The sequence below is a fragment of the Halichoeres trimaculatus genome, unplaced genomic scaffold, assembly GCF_033239565.1.
Source record: "Halichoeres trimaculatus isolate MK-OKI-2021-1 unplaced genomic scaffold, fHalTri1.1 fHalTri1_scaffold_12, whole genome shotgun sequence".
NCBI classification, from domain to species: Eukaryota; Metazoa; Chordata; class Actinopteri; order Labriformes; family Labridae; genus Halichoeres; species Halichoeres trimaculatus.
The window spans coordinates 32,583,360-32,601,242 of record NW_027437190.1 but is presented as its reverse complement, the minus strand read 5'-3'; the positions used below and the strand labels follow the sequence as shown (position 1 = coordinate 32,601,242).

The 17,883-nt window shown below is 41.1% G+C and overlaps 1 long non-coding RNA gene across 3 annotated transcripts in view; it reads right to left on the bottom strand.

The window, feature by feature from the left end:
* Positions 1-17,883, bottom strand: part of LOC141801391 (uncharacterized) — an 87,303-nt gene that overhangs the window by 68,030 nt on the left and 1,390 nt on the right. For all 3 annotated transcript variants that reach the window (XR_012599393.1, XR_012599392.1, XR_012599394.1), the window contains exon 2: positions 15,450-15,531. This is a non-coding gene — a long non-coding RNA (uncharacterized LOC141801391). The remainder of the gene's footprint in view (positions 1-15,449; positions 15,532-17,883) is intronic.

Here is a 17,883-nt window from a genome sequence, read left to right as displayed (position 1 = left end):
GGCCAGGTTGGATCTCATCCTCAAAACCAGACAAAGACTGGTCCACGCTCAGCGGAGAGAAAGATACAAACCATGGTTTCTGAAAGGAGGAGGTTTGATTTTTACGCTGGCAGCTGGTTTACGGATAGAAAAATGTCCACACAGCACATAAATCACAAACAGGAAAACACACCAGGCACCAATCTGCTGCTTCTGCATGTTTCCTGACTCCAGAGACGCCTCCCTGCTTCCAGCTGGACACTCATCACACACACACGGCTCACACACGGCACACTTGCAGATTAGAAAACGCGTAAGGATGCATACAAAGAGTGAAAACTGTGTCGTCTTCTAGACGTTGAACTTATCCACACATGCATTCATACCTTATATGTTCCTTTAGAGTCAGCAACGGCACAAACTATGACACATTTTCCCATCATGCTTTGACTCCTGTTGGGTGATGAAGTTTCATTTATGAGAGCATCTTCGTTTGAGAATGTTTAAGGCAACAAACGCTGAAAATGATATTACTGACAAAATGGCAAAGATGAAACTGTAAGCTGCACAAACAGGTGAGTTTAACACTTAAATCATGTCTAATACAAATGCTGTGAGCACTGACCTTGAGACATCTTTGCGTCAATGAACCCAGACTGCAAGACTTCAAATAAGAGGGCAGCTGTGGACGGTTATGGTTGATCCTTCTAGAAATATTCCTGATCGTAATCCACACTTTAAAATGAGGTCATCAGCACCAATATTGCTGGTTACAGCTTATTTTAAATTGCTACTTCTTAGCTTCCAGTTTGACAACACCACGCCGGCTGATGAAGTTTAGTATAGAAAAGAGATTTGCTGAAAATGATTTCTGTGATTAATTTTGTAGTGATGGTGGACACTGGAGCCTAACTGTCAGACAGAAAAAGGACAGAAGAGCAGAAGAAAGATAAACAGGAGAGAGATAGAACACGAGCTAAAGGCTAACACAGGAGCTATTATGTTTGTGCTAATGTTGACTCCAACCCACAGTCAGCAGTTATTCTGCAGTGGTCTGTTCAAACTTGAGACTCTATCAATAAAATGAAGAGTGAGGTTACGTTAGCTCTGATTGGTAGATGACTGATAAGACATAACCAGGATTCACTAAGGTTTAGCTGTGCTAAACATAAACAGCTACTAAACTACTTACAAACTGACAGTGTTTACTTGTTGTCGTGTTAGCTTACAGATACATCCGAGCACCAGCTGCAGATAGCGCTACATATAGCTGGCTGTTGCAACATTTGCTTGATGTCACGTTTCAAACAGCAGCGCTACCTAACTGTACTGATAAATACCTTACCTTGGCGCATTGTATCCAGTAAAATATTGTCTTGAACAGACAAAATTTGTTTTGATCCGATCTCTGTTTAATTCCCAAACAAACACACGCCTCGCTAAAAGTAATTTACGAGTTCAACTGTACTCAGACTCAGGGTTGGTTTACTAGTGCACATGTGGGCTTAACTGGTAAAGCTAGTAACCCTTATATGCTAATAAGGGGGTGGGGAAAAACAACTCAGGCTTCCTGTTGGCTTTTGAAAATATCACAAACCAATCAGGGTGCTGTATTTGTTCAACAGCCCTCCAACTTTTTTTCACATTAGGTCTACTACTAGTGAGACATTTTGAGTTTACAAGCACTACTAGTAGGCAATTTTGTGTTTTGGGTTTTTAACATAGACTGTATATAGAGTGGACGGCATAGCTCCTCCATTTATCATCGTACGGTTTTGAAGCCATTTAAGCAGTTGTACCGCCAGAGTCTGCGCAGTAGAGACTGTGAGGGATTCTGGGGGAATCTGAGTGTAGCTGGGTGACAAAAATAATATTTTTTTTTCTTTCGAGAGTCTAATCACTTCCTGACTCTACCTCCAGACATATTTTACGATACCCTAAACAAATATACAAAAATGGCAGCTGTCAATTATTGTTAAACGTGACGAAAAACCTTGTTTTTAACCTCTAATAACTAATGAAAACGAAACTTTTCAGTAAAGAGAGGACTTGAATACAAGACAGTCAAATAATATCTTCAAATCACCACAACAATCGGACGTGAGAAACATTTCTACCAGGTGTATAAATTTTTTAAAGTTGGACCACAGCCCATCTGGAATGACTGGAGAGACAGATTTTTTGACCTATACTGCAGCCAGCCACCAGGGGGAGCAGTTTTTGTGGCGACCTCACTTTGAACAGAGCATTTGACATCCATTTTTTTACAGTCTTTGGTTACAGGTAACATTTCCTAAGTTCTGGCCTGTGGATCAGGTAGAGTCTGATCCTCCTGATGTTATAGAGGGCACATCCACAAGATGAAGGAATCAAGGTCACATGACCCTTAAAGGTCAGCTGGTTATCGATCAGGAAGCCCAGATTTCTGTCAGAGTTTGTGGCACAGGTTGACTGATGCTAGACGCTGATCTGTGGCTGAACTGACGGACACATTAACCACCTCGAAGCTGCTGTAAGTTTTTCCGTGGGAGGGCTACAGACACGATGAAGAGACTTTCCACCTCCTCATTCTCTGCGCTGCCAGGCTGGAGAATAACTAAAGTACGTCACAAGGACAAACTCTGAGCTTAGGTATGGGCTTTTATCACTTAAGTGCTGAATCCAGGAGCTTGTTGAAGAGTTTTCTCACACCGTGCTTCAGATTCTTCTGCTGATCTGATGTTTGATGTTTCAGAGGAATGTTTGACGTCAGAGCTGTCTGCGTTTGTGAGTCCAACTATTTCTCTTTAGGGATGGTAAAGAAATAACCTCTGCATATTCATCCTGCTTCCACTGAGAAACACACACACACACACACACACACACACACACACACACACACACACACACACACACACACACACACACACACACACACACACACACACACACACACACACCTCCCACGCATGTTTCAGCTCAGCTCTATACAACTTTTCCCCCTATTCAGGAGGCTTACAAAAGCACACACACACTCGGACACACACATATGCACACTTACATTCATGCATTCACAAAGCATCTGTCACTTTCCCATGCTCACTGCCACTCTCTTTCACACACTCACACACACACACACACATTCATAATGCTATTCATGTGAGGACATTCAGTAGAGTTATGTAGCGCTGAAACCTAAACCAAAGCTTTGTTTGAGTCATTCACAGATCTGTTCACACAGGTCTGATTAAAGTTTGAGTCAATGGATCCGATTTTTGAGTCAGTTTGAAAACATTTATGCTGAGTCTAAATCACTTAAGACATTTGCAAAACTTTTTTCAAGTCCTGTTACAAGTTTTCTTGAGACAATTTAAAATTAAGTCTAAGTGTAGCGCTCTAATGCACCAATGGGCTGCGCCGCGTCAACTTTCCCTGTATTACAGTCTGCAAGAGCAGCAACATTAACCACAGTTTAAAAAAAAAGACAAAAATCTACAATCATTCCCAAAATCACTCTCTAGTCCTATCAGTATAACATGAGGCTGAATGATTTATAACTTTTTACCAATAGGCTAAATTATTACCAAACTGGCTCATTTTAAACAGACAGGGCATCTAGCAATAACAAAAAAAATGTAAAGTGACAATATTTTATCATTTTTCTTTTGAAAAAAAAAAAAAAAATTCAAAGAAAAGTTTGGGGTGGGCCTGGGGCTGCTGGGCCCACCCATGACGCTGCCCCTGAATCTAAGTCTGGATACTTGTTTTGCTTGTTTGCTATTCACATGAACACCCTCATGTTCAACCAACCATTAAAGGTCCCATATTATGCAAAAATCCTTTTATTAAGTCTTTTAGTGAAATTTGTGGGTCTTTGTCTTTCCTCCCAGCCCATAAAATGTGATATTTAATGACCAAACCTGTTCTTAGTAGAGCTTGTGAATGTAAAATCCTGACCTAAAACGAGCTGTTTGGATTTTGGGGATTTGCCGACGTCAGCGATTCCCTTTTTTGACCAATCAGGAGCAAGTCTGACCTGATTGGTCAGACTTGAGGAGAATGCCAAAGTTGAAGAACCATCACTGCTCTGTTTTTGGCTGTAAACAGCCACATAGTTCCATGCACAAGCTTCCCATCTCTGAAGAAGACAGACTAAGTGTCTAGAGTTCATTTATCAAGGAAATCTTCCAGCTACACTCAGTAAAACTGTGCATGTGTGTGCTAGTCACCTCACGGCCGACTGCTTTTCCAACTTTGGACAGTCCAACAGAGGGCTAGCCAATAGACTGGTCCTGAATCCAGGTGCATTACCAACCATCCACCAACAAACCTGGGACCCTGGAAATGTGAGTATTTTAAATGCTGTGTGCTGTGGAGCAGATGGAGGAGCTTTTCCTCAGTGTCCCCCCGTCTCTGTGTTAGCTTCAGGATGCTAACTTTAGCTGCAGTTAGCCTGTTGTTTTAGTCTGTCATGTTACGGTAAACGAGCTTTGCTGTTTTCTAAACATTGTGCACTCAGAGCTCGTGGCACCGCTCTCAGTGACGTGGAAGAGCGGGGCGGTATCAGCGGTGGCTCATTTACATATGAAGGCCACGCCCACTAAATCAGAGCGTTCTGAACAGAGGGGCTATGAGAGCCTGGAAACAATGCTGCTGTGCTTGATCTATTGGCTTTTTGGACCAAAACATGTTACTACCATTTCATGAAGACATCAATGATCCAGATTAAACTGCAGGAAAGGAGCAGAATATGGGACCTTTAAGCTTGGTTGTTCACATTACGTTTTAAATGTGCCCTTTTTTTACAGTCCTCTGTGAACTGGACACAGTCCTGGAGTGTGACCCTGTTCATGGTTTCATGTTTTAACTTGTGTCTTTAATTTTACTTAATCCATGAAAAGTTTTTGTGTTTGATGGTCAAAGTATATTTTTTTCTCACTGATGTAACAGTATCAAACCCAAATTGGTTCCCACAAGGATGAAAGTGTAACATCCATGCACACACACACTCACACACACTCACACACACATGTCCCTCATGTGTCTGAAGTGTCTGCAGCTCTGCCAGCTCTTTGTCGGCTCTCCTCTTTGCTTTCCTGAAAGCAGCGGGTTAAACCGCGTCATTGTGGCCGATCCTTCCCAGGGTGGAGGGGCAGATGAGAGCAGGATGGGGGGAAGGTCTGAGTGCCCTCTGTTTTTTTTTTCTCCAGATAAATAAAGAGGAGGGGTTGGAGAGCGATTCAGAGCCCAAGGGACGAAGAGAAAAGACTTTAATTGAGAGTAAACATCAGGAGAGTCACGAAAACAGCAACAGCGGTGATTATCACCCTGTAACTCCTGTCAGACCTTTTTTTTTTTTACTCATACTCAAACGGAGACTTGTGAAAGTTGGCACAGGCAGAAGGACATGACTGCACATGCTCAGACACCTACACAGGCTCTGACAGAGGGAGGCAGGGAGTCATGGCAACAAGTGGGTATTAAGCAGCGAGAAGTGAAGCACAACGGGGGAGTTACTGTCATCCTCTGAGAGCAGCGCTGTGTCTATACGTCCGTTTTCATGAGGAGGAAACTCAGATTTATTTCACTCAGAGGGATGAAGCATTTCAACACAGCTTCAAGACAAAACACAGCTCTTTAAGTATCATCAGTCCAAGAAACACCTCATCTCTGTTTTTAAAGGTTTTCTTCAAACTCTAATCGATAGTTTCAGACATGATTATCTCCGGAAACAGAATGAAGAAAATGAGCTATTCAGACAAAAACTGTTTTTCAAACCAGGCTGTAAACATATTAATTTCTGCTGAAAAGACCAACTTTCTTTAATGGGTGTGTATGTGGTTTCTGGTGTTTCTGCAGCCAGCCTCTAGTGGACACTCCAGGAACTGCAGTTTGCAACACTTTCACATCCGCTTCATACTTCAAGACATGAGGGTGCTGCCTGGTTTCTGTCCATTTAGTTATTAAAAGAAAAAACGTGTGTACAGCCTTAAATAATGAGCTATTTTTTTTAAATGTATGAATTACACCTCAGTGTTTAGAGAGGGTAGTTAATAGAACAGAATAGAAAAGAATAGAATAGAATAGAAACTACTTTATTTATCCCTGAGGGGAAATTCAGGAGTCGTCACAGCAGCAATCAAGAAAACAAAAGTAAGAAAGTGTATAGCCATTTCTGTGAATAGCATGATGCTACTCTGCCTTCTGGTACTCCCTCTGTTGCTGGGTTAGCACAGCTAGCTCGTCCATCTTATTGGAGATAGAGCTTACGTTCCCAATAACGATGGATGGAAGGACAGGTCCATGTCGTCACTTCTTAGCTCACACCTGAGAATCAGCACGTCGTCCTCACCCCCTTCTCCTCACCCTTGTGGTAAACATCTGGCCTTGCACCCAGTAGTGTGGCATGGGGAATTTTTTTGAGGAAGCACACACTTACACACGCTTAGTCCTCTTAAATTCCCACTCAAATGGGCAACTGGCAGCTTCATGCACAATGCTAACGTGCTAATCCTGATTACATTCAGTGGCTTGATGATGATGATACCGGTATTTGATTGGTTTGAGGCCAAAGTCGGGGTAGCTTCCCTTGACACAGTCTTCGCCAATCACAGGTGAGCCATGTTGAGACAGCAGCCTCATCTGATTGATTAATCATTCTTGTTTTCTTTCATCAAGGGATGCCAATTCTACAAGCTTATCAAGATGCTGTTTAGCAAACTTTAAACCAGCTTCAACATGCCTTTTCTTGAGGAATGGAGTCTTGCAGGCTGAGCGTCCATAGAGGCCATGGCGGTGGAGTGCATTGCCTATTGTTTTCTCTGTAACAATTGTACCTGCGGCCTCCAAGTCTTTCTGGAGCACTTTCAGGGTGGTCCTTGGCTGGTTGAGTCCTCTTCTGACTATCTTTCTGACTCCCTGGTCAGAAATCTTCAAGGAGCTCCTGTGCGTGGCCTGTTGATGGTAAGGTGGTGCTTCTTCCACTTGTGAATAATGGCCCCAACGGTGCTGACTGGAATATTCAGGTGCTTTGATATAAGTCTGTAACCAGTTCCATTCTGATGCTGAGCAACAATCAGGTTGTGAATGTCTTCAGAGAGCTCTTTGCCTTTACCCATCATGAGGTGTGTGGTATTTAACTGCTTGGTGAAAAAACAACCTTTTTTATAGGACCATCAATTTGCTCTAGCCCAGCTGATGTTGGTTTGCACTAATTGGAAGTTCAAGTAATAATCACTGACAGATTTCAGGTGGTATGGTGCATTTCCTTGCCAAAGTATTCAGCCTTTCCATGGTGTGTTCAATACTTTTTTCCTGTGTTATCGTACTTAATTCCACATAATCATTATTTATGAACCTGAGCGTTGTGATTTCTTTTCATGTGTGGATTATTTGAGTTAATACCAATGTCTGGTAGAAATTTTGTTTGAATTGCAGCTTTGGAAATACATGTGATGAGATAAAAATGACGTGTTCAATACTTATTGTCCCCACTGTATTTTGCAATATTTCTCTGAATCTGCACAAACAGTGTTTTTTTAAAGCTAAATGTGGAGAAATGTTACTTGTAGTAGGTGCAACTTTACAATCAGCGCCCCATATGATGTCAGTCCACAGATATCCAGGATCAGATTAATTCAGATTACAGGGTTCAAGGACAGAGCTGGAAATATGTGACACAGCGTTCGTGAGAATGTTAAAGGGAGGATCGTTGATGAACGCCATGACACCTGATCCTCTGAGATAAGCAGCTGCAGTTGTCCCGTATCAGTCAGAGCAGCGAAAGGACACATTAGTGTGAGTGTGTGAGTGTGTTTAAGTGTGAGTGTGTGCATTTTCCACTGCTTACCACTGACCTTCCAAACATTTTAACTCCATCACCCTCTCTGTCTCTGCTTCACCCACTTATCGGCTGCTGGCGGCAATTTCATGCATCTTCAGACAGAGGGAGCGGTTTCCATGGAAACCCGCTCTGATGCTACAATCTCAGCAAACAAGATCCAAACTTAGTGACCTCCGGGCTCCTCCGCCTTCACACACACATACAGTAAAAAACACACTTATACGGGCTGTACGAGGCAGATTAAGAGTCTCTTCTGCAGCTTTACAGACGTCGAGTGATAAAGTGTCGCCTCTCTGAGCTTTAATGCTGCTCTTGACTCCACATCAGGTTAAAAGTTAAATCCTGCCATCTCTCCAGACGACCCTAATCCTCTCCTCCACAGCTGTGCGGCTGTCACTTACAGTTGTCTCACTGCGCTTACACACAAACACACGTATTTGCAAACACACAGGGACAGGTTTTAGCTTCCACAGAGTTTTCACTTTATTTAAGGCATTAATACTCAACACTGAGGATTATAGACTCTGAGAGTAGATGGACGACATGAGAGCCTTTCCAAAGTGAAGCCGAAACATGAAGAGCTCCCTCTACTGGCTGGGTGTAGTATGGGTTTTATGGAAAGTTGGCTTCTGTCTTCTGTTTGTACTTGTGCTGATTCATGTGGATTTTTTTAGAGATTGGTTTTATGTTTTTTTTTTAATTTAATAATAGGAAATGGGGAACTGGGCCGTGATTGGCTGCTTTGCCGCCAATTGAAACTCCTCTAGTCTCCAGTTTCTGCTTCATTCAACACATGAATCTGTTCTCTGCAGATTTTTGTGATGTGGTTACGCCTGCATGCTTCGCTCAAACTCAAAATACGTTAGCGATAGATAAATTGGAAGTAGTGTAGTGGTGCAGCAGGAAGCAGGAAGATGCTGCAGTGGCTTAACTACGGTGTGCTGAGGGGGACAAAATTATGGTCATTTCTGAGCTTAGTTCCACCATTATTTAGGTATTCATGCGAATATAAATACCTTCTAGGAAGTCGTTGGAGACGAAGATTAGCTCATGATGGCTTCGGGAAATCTAAATACAGTCTGTCCTTCAAGTGTGGTCACGTTTCTCAAAAAAAAAAAAGACTATACATTAAGGCCACATTTACACAATTTATCCAAAAACGCTTAAACTCAGCGAAAAAAAATCTGTGTTTATACAGAACTGAAAACACTGTAGTAAGCATGCCAGGCCTGTAGGTGGCGCTATAACTGTCTTGACCAGAAGCCACTTTTGGTAGATCTCCACTGAAGTAGAGTTGGGCCGATCATCTGGTGTATTGGTGAATGCTAAGAGCAGAAGTGGAGCAACAGATGCTCATTTGGTATAAAGACAGTCAGCAGATTGAGCAGCACAAGCACAACATGGTAGACCATGACAATCGTAACAACGGTACTGTTGAACTGTTGTATGCACACGCGTGGAGTGTGACGTCAGCATTCCCACTGAGAATGGCGGTTTACTGTTCACACAGCAACGGTGTCGGCAGCGTTTCAGAAAAATCCCACTCTGGCTGTTTTCAAAAGATTGCGTTTTAGGTCGGGTAAAACCCTGTCTCTGTGTAAACGCAAGGCTGAAACGCAACAAAACTTTTGGATTTTAGCCTAAAACTGTTGTAGTGTAAATACAATTTGACCTTTACTTACTGTTACCTTTACAGCATGGTTTACACCATTAAAGTGTTGAAGCCCCCCATGACCTCTGTGTAGGGGATGGATACCTTACACATTTTAAACCATACGGTACTGATGCCCGGTACCTGTCTTTCGGTAACGGTATCAACCTTGGGTACTAGTAATATTAAACTATATGTAATATAAATTCATTCATTCATTTCTGAACCTGTCCTGACCTATCCTGTTCAGGGTCGCGGGTGGCTGGAGCCTATCCTAGCTGTCATTGGGCGAGAGGCTGGGTACACCCTGGACTGGTCGCCAGCCAATCACTGGGTTGACATAGAGACAGACAACCATTCAAACACACACTCACACTTACGGACAATTTAGAGTGATCAATTAACCTGATGAGCATGTTTTTGGACTGTGGGAGGAAGCCAGAGTACCAGGGGAGAACCCACGCATGCACAGGGAGATGTAATATATTTCAATAAATATTTATTTGTTTAATGATAAAATCTCTTTTTCTTTTCATTTTAACATATTTATTTCTCAATACATAAAATTGCTTCGCTGTGTTCATGTCCAGCATGGAAAATCACCTACTCTTCCACTTCCTCTCAATCCTAGGGATGTGTTGAGGTACCGTTTGATAACTACAGTCAGAATTTGGTCATTACCAATAAATGTACCAAATTTGGTACCCATGGTGACAAATATGTCCCGTACAGTTTTAAGGTACCCCAAAACAACCCATGCGTGACCCAGGCTGGGGGATCCAAAACCTATTTCTGGACACTGAGTCAAATTTGACCCTAAAACAGTATGTATGGTTTAAAACAGCAAGATGTGCAGAATTGAATACACATCTTCACTCTTCATTCACCATTTTTAAGATTATAGATTTGTATATTATACTCATATAGGGCGTTAGGAAGAACTAGGGCTGCGACAATATGCTATTCTTGTGATTTGTTTCTGTCACGACTTTTGGAGCGCTGATTCGATTTACATTGTAATTCTTTGATAAATACGATTTTTGTGCATTTTTTTTTGCTTTTTTTAACACCAGATCATGAGAAAAAGTTAAATGATAATTATAATGTCTACAGACTATATCAGGAGCCATATTTTCCCATCAAATCCACATCCTGTGAGTCAGAGAGAAACATTTCGCCCTCTGCGGTAGCGGTAACTTTGTCCAATCAAGTTAATAAACAAAGACTGAAATGAAGAAGTTGAATTTGAAAAAAAAAGTTTTTTGAGAAAGAATCCTGATTTGATTCTGTCAAACAAAAAATCCTGATAGCTCGTATTTTGATGATTTCTTCAACTCCTAGGAAAAACCCATACATTTTGATCCAGGTCAGGGGTCCTCCTTAAGCATGTTGCGATCATAGACTGTAAAAAGATGGACGTCATCTTGCTCGGCTCAAAGTGAGGTCTCCACAAAAACTGCTCCCCCTGGTGGCTGGCTGCAGTATCAGTCAAAAAATTCATCTCCCCAGTCATTCCAGATGGGCTGTGGTCAAACTTTAGAAAATAAATACACCTGGTAGAAATTTTTCTCACGTTCGATTGTTGTGGTGATTTGAAGACATTATTTGACTGTCTTGAATTCAAGTCCTCTTTTCTTGAAGTTTCATTTTCATTTGTTATAAGAGAAAAATGAGGTTTTATGTCATGTTTAACAACAATCGACAAATGCTGTTCTTATGTATTTTTTTCGGGGATTGTAAAATAGAAGTAGAGTCAAGAAGAGATAGAAAGATGACTATTTATGCACACACTCACACCCACTGGAAACTCAGAGTCACCAACTGACCCGTCCAGCAATCTCCACACAGACAGGTAACCCACAAACCGGGGATTCAACCCCAGACTTACAGCACGGCATCTAGCAGTCTAGAGTTTGATAAATGTAGAAAAGTGTGATAGAAACTACAACATTTCAAGCTGTAGAAAAAAGAACTGTATTAAATTTCATTCATTTATTTCAGCCAAAACGAAGCATTGGTCTGCAGACAAAGAGTCCACTGAGGTAGAAAATGTGTCAAAGGAAACTAAGGGTATAAGGGAAGGAAATAGGAAGCAGAGAACATGGAGAAAGCATGACGAGATCTCTCCTTTTTTTTTCCATCTGCTGCTCCGAGTCAAACCTGCTGGGACTCGGGATTCATCAGCAGGCTGTGATTGGCTGACGGTGTGGTGGAATGATGGTGTTCGGATCTTGAAGGAGCCGCCGTGATTGGCTGATGCTGGCAGGCACACATGCATGTTGGAGCCACACACTCCAAACACACACACACACACACAGAATCATGCCTCTATGTGTGCTGAAACACACACATATGAAAGTGCTTAGATCAACACAAGCTGTGCCAACACAGAAATCTCCAGAAAACTGCGCCGTGCTCTTAATTTAGAAAGACATGCATGCACGCACACATGCACACAGTGTGTCTTACAAAGCCGCCTGAAAAGAAGGGACTGAAACCCAAAGGGAGGAGGAGGAGAGGAGCGAGGGGGTGGTGGTGGGGGGGTGAAGTCTAATGAATCGTTCTGGCAGCGTCTAGTTTACTAATGAGGCTCTGAGGAATGCTGATGATCAGAACAGGACCCTTTGGATTCTTTTCTGATGGAAATGCAGCGATATGTTACCCGTCTGAAGCAGAGTAACCCCCCCAGAGCCCTCTCTGCTGGGCTACGTGTTGAATGGGCGTCGGGTTTGGCAGCAGGACAGTTTGATGGCTGTGACTTCAGAGCGCTGAGAGTAATGTCAGAGTACTGTTCTCCTCAGGAAGACGAATGATACAGAGAAAGCTCGACTTCATGAAGTCTCACACTGTGATGGGAAAGGGTTGGTGCAAAGGTGGTGTTTGTTTACATCTAAGGTTTAATTTGGTCATTATCTACAGTAGCCCTTAAGATGACCATGAAGCTGGGGTCTGAAAACAGCAAGTCAGATCAGCCCTGCATAAAACCAGAACTTGAGCTCCATTTCACCTTAAACCAAAAGCCCCAAGTGGTCCGGTACGGATCAGTACAGTCTAGCCCCGCTTCTGCCAAGCTGTTCAGTTTGGCTTGTCTCGGACAGATCCTCAAATAACCAAGACAAGCTATCAAACTTTTTGGCACGCCTAAACAACACCACAGACCGTTGATTGGTCGAAAGAATGGTCACTTCCTGTGTGACAGCGGCTGCTAGATTGGGCTTTGTTCAAAGAGCCACATGCCAATCACAAAGGTCTTTGCTTACTGTGGTGCGTTTTTCCTCCTTGTTGGATTTATTAGTGGGGTACACTGTGTCGCGCTGGTATTTAACTGTTATTTAACTGATGCAGCTATCGGCATCCAGCGTACACACAGCCGACCACAAGGGGGCACTGTTGGCTGTGGAAATGCAAACAGGACCAGGCTTAATCGTACCAAACCGTACTGATCTGAACCATAAACTGTATATAGAGCGGACAGCGTGGCTCCGCCATTTATCATTCTACGGTTTTGAGGCCATTGAAGCAGTTTGGAGCCAGAGTCTGCTCAGTAGAGACGATGAGGGATTCTGAGAGAATCTGAGTGGAGCTGGGTGACAAAAATAATATATATTTTTTTTCTTTCAAGAGTCTAATCACTTCTTGACTCTACCTCCCGACATATTTTACGATCCCCGAAAAAAATACACAAGAACGTCAGCTGTTAATCATCGTTAGACGTTACGTAAAGCCTTGTTTTTAACCTCTAATAACTAATGAAAACAAAACTTTTCATCATCTTTTCCATCAGGAATGACCGGAAAGCTGTATTTTTAAACCTATACTGCAGCCAGCCACCAGGGGGAGCAGTTTTTGAGGAGACCTCACTTCGAGTCAAGCAAGCGGACGTCCATTTTTTTTTTTACAGTCTATGATCTGAACTGGACTGCTTGGTGGAAACAGGGCTTTTGGTACAGGTTGGATCAGTAAAGCCTGACGCTGCTTGTGTTTTTACAGCCAACCGTGCCCTTCATTGCAAAAAACTGAAATCTTATCAAGTGTTTTTGTCTTACTTTAAGCAAAATTGTCTAATAAGACTTAATATGAGCGAAATTCACCAGACCACTCAAGAATAATGTCTTATTTCAAGTTGTTTAAAGACAAAAAATGAGCGCTGAATTGTTTGTGTCAAGTAAAAATATAATTGCCAATGGAACAAGAAAAATTTGCTTAAAACTATGTCTTAATACAAGTAACTTTTCTTATATTCCATTAGCAGATTTCTTTTTACCCGTTACAAGCAATTCAGACCTCATTTTTGTCTTTCTATAACGAAAGAAATGAAAGAAGACTTTTTCTGGACTGAAAATAAGACAAAAACACTTGATTAGATTTTATTTTTGGAATCGGTATGTCTGGCACCCCAACGGAAGGGTACTAAAAAGTGGGATGTACTAGAGCCTTGTTTCCACCAAGCAGTCCAGTTTGGATCAGTATGGTTTGGTACAATTAAGTCTGATCCTGTTTGTGTTTCCACAGCCAACAGTGCCCCCTGGTGGTAGGCGGGGTGTAAGCTGGATGCCGATAGCTGCATCAGTTAGATAAGAGCGTGACGCCATAGCAGTGTGACTCAGTGTACCCAGCTAATAAATCCAACAAAGAAGAAAAACTCGACACAGTAAACAAAGAGCAACAATGAAAGACATCCTGAAATTCGTCTTCTTTTGTGATTTTCATGTGGCTCTTTGATACAAAGAACAATCAAGCTTTGTTTCCGGGTAGACAGTGAGAAATTGAGTAGCCACTGTCGCACAGGAAGTGACAATTCTCTCGACCAATCAACGGACTGCAGTGTTGTAGCTCCACCTTCTGGAATCAGATCGGTTTAGTTTGCAAAAGGGTCCCAAAAAGTATGACGGCTCATCTCGGTTATTTGGGGATCCGTCCCAGGATTAGTCTGTGGAAACACCGTAAAATACTTGCCGTGCCAAGACGAACGGAACTGAACCGTGTGGTTGAAACGTGGCTCTAGGGACCTGTCCCGGAAATGCCACAAAACAAGGCCAAGGTCTGACCCCCTCATTTCTTTTCCTCTCTACCCTTGAATCAAGGAATCAAAAACAGTCATTGAAAAAAAATTCATGGTGTCTCCAGTTGATCCAGTCTGTTTTTAGAGTAGCACACCTGTCCGTTTATTCTCCACCTGCATGCCGTTAACTCGTGATTTCTGCACTGCCAGGTGTCCATCGACCTGGAGATCCACCTCGTCAAGAGGACCAAGCTCCAGTCCTCCAAGGGTCCTTTGGCCCACTACGACGTCTACCTCAGCAGGCTGCCTCAAAGCAAACCTAAAATCAAAAACGGGCCTCGCACCAAAGCCGTGAACATCACCAGCAAAGCCAAGGGCCGAGTCCTGCGGTGGGAGGACGACGTGTTTCCTCCTTCTCCACCGTGCTCCATCTGCAGCCCCGTCAGTACCCGCTCCCTGCCTGCCTCCGTCATCTACGAGAGGCCCATACCCTGGACTATAGACCCCTACACGCCCTGATGACCTCATATCTAGTCCTGATGTCAGCTTGAATAGTGAAGGGAATGTAAACGTAGCACTTTGACGGCGTTCATGTGAAACAGAAAGAGTCCTGAACAAGTCTGGACGACGCTGGTTTGCACTTTGCTTTAGAAGAACGGTGACCTCCTCTGGCAGACGTCATACAAAATATATTTTACGAACTGTGGTATGTTTTGAAAACTGTGATGATATATTTTGTGTGAACTGAGTGATATATTTTACTGTGTGACTGCTCGGCCTGGAGGAGCGACCAACATTAAAGGATTTCTGTGCAAGAAATTTATGCTCTTTGCTTTTATTCTTATTTATTTGTTTTTTTCCAGATGTTTCATGAATTAAAGTTGGAATAAATAAATAAAGCCACAACAAACTGCAGTCAAAAAACCTGCACGACAATATGAATCTGAGTACGATCTGTCAACATAAATACCCTTACTACACTCGCTTGGACTGACCTGTGCATTGTGACGTTGTTCTTCCTTGGTGTTATGCTGGAGATCACTTCAGGGACCGTGGGAGTTTCCAACCCCAGCTGACCTTTGCAGAGACGAAAACACATGAATTCACTTATACATACATGTTTCTGTGCCAACACGTGCAGGGCAGGCAGTCTGCTCTCTCAAAGACTCAGGTCTGACTCAGTCACGTCTTCCACAGCCAAGTGAAATAAATCTGGCGTCTGGTGCTTAATGAATCTCTGCTGGAAGAGTTACAGACCCTGCACGTGTAGGAACTCAATAACTATATGATGCCTGTGTGCATGTCCTAATTAATAGCTTGGTATGTGTTTGGTAAAGCTAACAGGCTAACATGTAGACAAGGGGTCTGCAACCTTTACTTTCATTGGAGCCATTTTGCCTCAGCTCAAGTCGATTAAAGTAATTCAGGAGCAACAAAATCTACTTTATCCTCACAATAAAGACAATAACATGATTAAAATGCTATACAAAGTTAAAATCTAGTGAATAATTATCTTAATGAAAGTTCTTTGAATTTATGAAATTGTACATGCAAAGTCTTAGTTTCTTTGTTTTTATCATACCTGGAAAAATGTTGAAATTTTTTTAAATTTCAGAAATTAACAAAAAAATAAAATAAAATAAAAAATAAAATAAAAAAGTAAAAAAAATATATATATATAAAAATAAAAAAGACTGACATTTCAACGATTGCAAATATTAAAAAAAAAATCAAATTTAGTAAGTTTGCATAACTTAAAAGAAATGTCAAAAAAGACTGACATTTCAAAAATTGCAATTAATAAGTAAACCTGCAAAAATTAAAAAAAAAAATCAAATTGCAAAAATTGTCAAAAAATAAAGGACTTTGAAATTTCAAAAAATTGCAAACATTTTTTAATCAAATTTAGTAAATTTTCAAAAATTAAAGGAATGTTCAAATTAGAAAAATTGACCAAAAATAAAAAAAATGTAATTTCTTGAATCTGCAAAAACAAAAAACAAAAACTTGAATCAAGTTTTTTTTTAATTAAAAAAAAAACAATTTTTTTTCAAAAACAGGCAAAAATTAAAAAAAAACATTGAAATTTATACAATTTGCAATTTGAAAAAAAAAACTTTAGTTTAATTTGCAAATAATTTAAGAAAATTTTCAAATGTCAAAAATTTGCAAAAACCTAAAAGAAAATAAATTTTAATTATGATATAAAAAAAAAAATAACAGAACAAAACTTTCAGAATTTTTTCAAAGAATTTCAATCTCTATTTTCTTCCAGATGAGTCTTTTTGTAGATGTAGTTATCTCTCCAGGGCTGTAAAACTTGAGGTTAGCCACAGGTGCATGGAAAGTTGGTGGGCTGTTGATGTTGTAGGAGGTGAAGTAGAGCGGTGGCAGGGTTTGGATCTTTACATTTAACTCTCTAAAAACATATTTACCAGTGTCTCATATTTGATAATAGTTCAAACGCTTAGGTATAAAATGAAAGATGTTTGTCGTATAGATGACGTCTTCACTATACACCGCTCTAGTCTTTCAGCATCTTCCAGTTTTTTCATTCTCATCATTTTGTTTTTGAAGACTTAATTTTTGGTGTTTAGGTAAGACTCACCCCTCTCTAATGCTCAATATAACAGCTGAATATAACACACAAATGAATACTGATGTTGCTCTGAGGTCAAAAAATGTCAGTTGAATCATCTTATTTTACTTTTTTTCTCTGGTAATATGAGAACAGATGAAAAATTAACCTCTCATATTGCTGTGAAGATGATCAGGTGTAAATACTGAAGCATGATTCATGAGCTGCAGTGCAGCAGCTCAGAAATGCTATCACTATGTCTGAGACGTTTAGGAGAGCTCTGTTATTAGTAGGTCATCATGAAACATGGTTAAAGATTAAACTTCAGATTCACCGCAGCCACAGCCTTGGTGTGTCGCTGATAGGAAGCTGCTTCAGAGTGACACACTGCCATCTGCTGGCTCCAGAAAGGATCCTGTGTAAATGTTCTCCCCTGTTACCTTTGTGTGAATTATTCAGCTGTTAGAAATGGAGCTCCAGTGTAAGATGGATTAATACTAAACAATCAGAATCAGAGCAGCACATTTCTTTTGCACTAAATGTTTATAAAATATGCATTAAATATTTATAGAATATGTTACTAGATAGAAACTGCATCAACACAATGTCAGCATTTAAGCTGTTAAAACAAGCCTGGCAGCAGAAAGTTGCATAATAATACTAATAATCATAATCAACTTTTATACTTAGTCACATTTCTCTATGGTCGACTCATTTAAGCGTATTTCTGTGCCATTGTGCAAAATACTCAACTATAACATTAGAAATTTGATAACAGTGGCAGCTTTCTACAGATGAGCTTATACACAGCTGCTTTCAGTGTCTAAAAGTGAAATTATAAGATAGAAGAA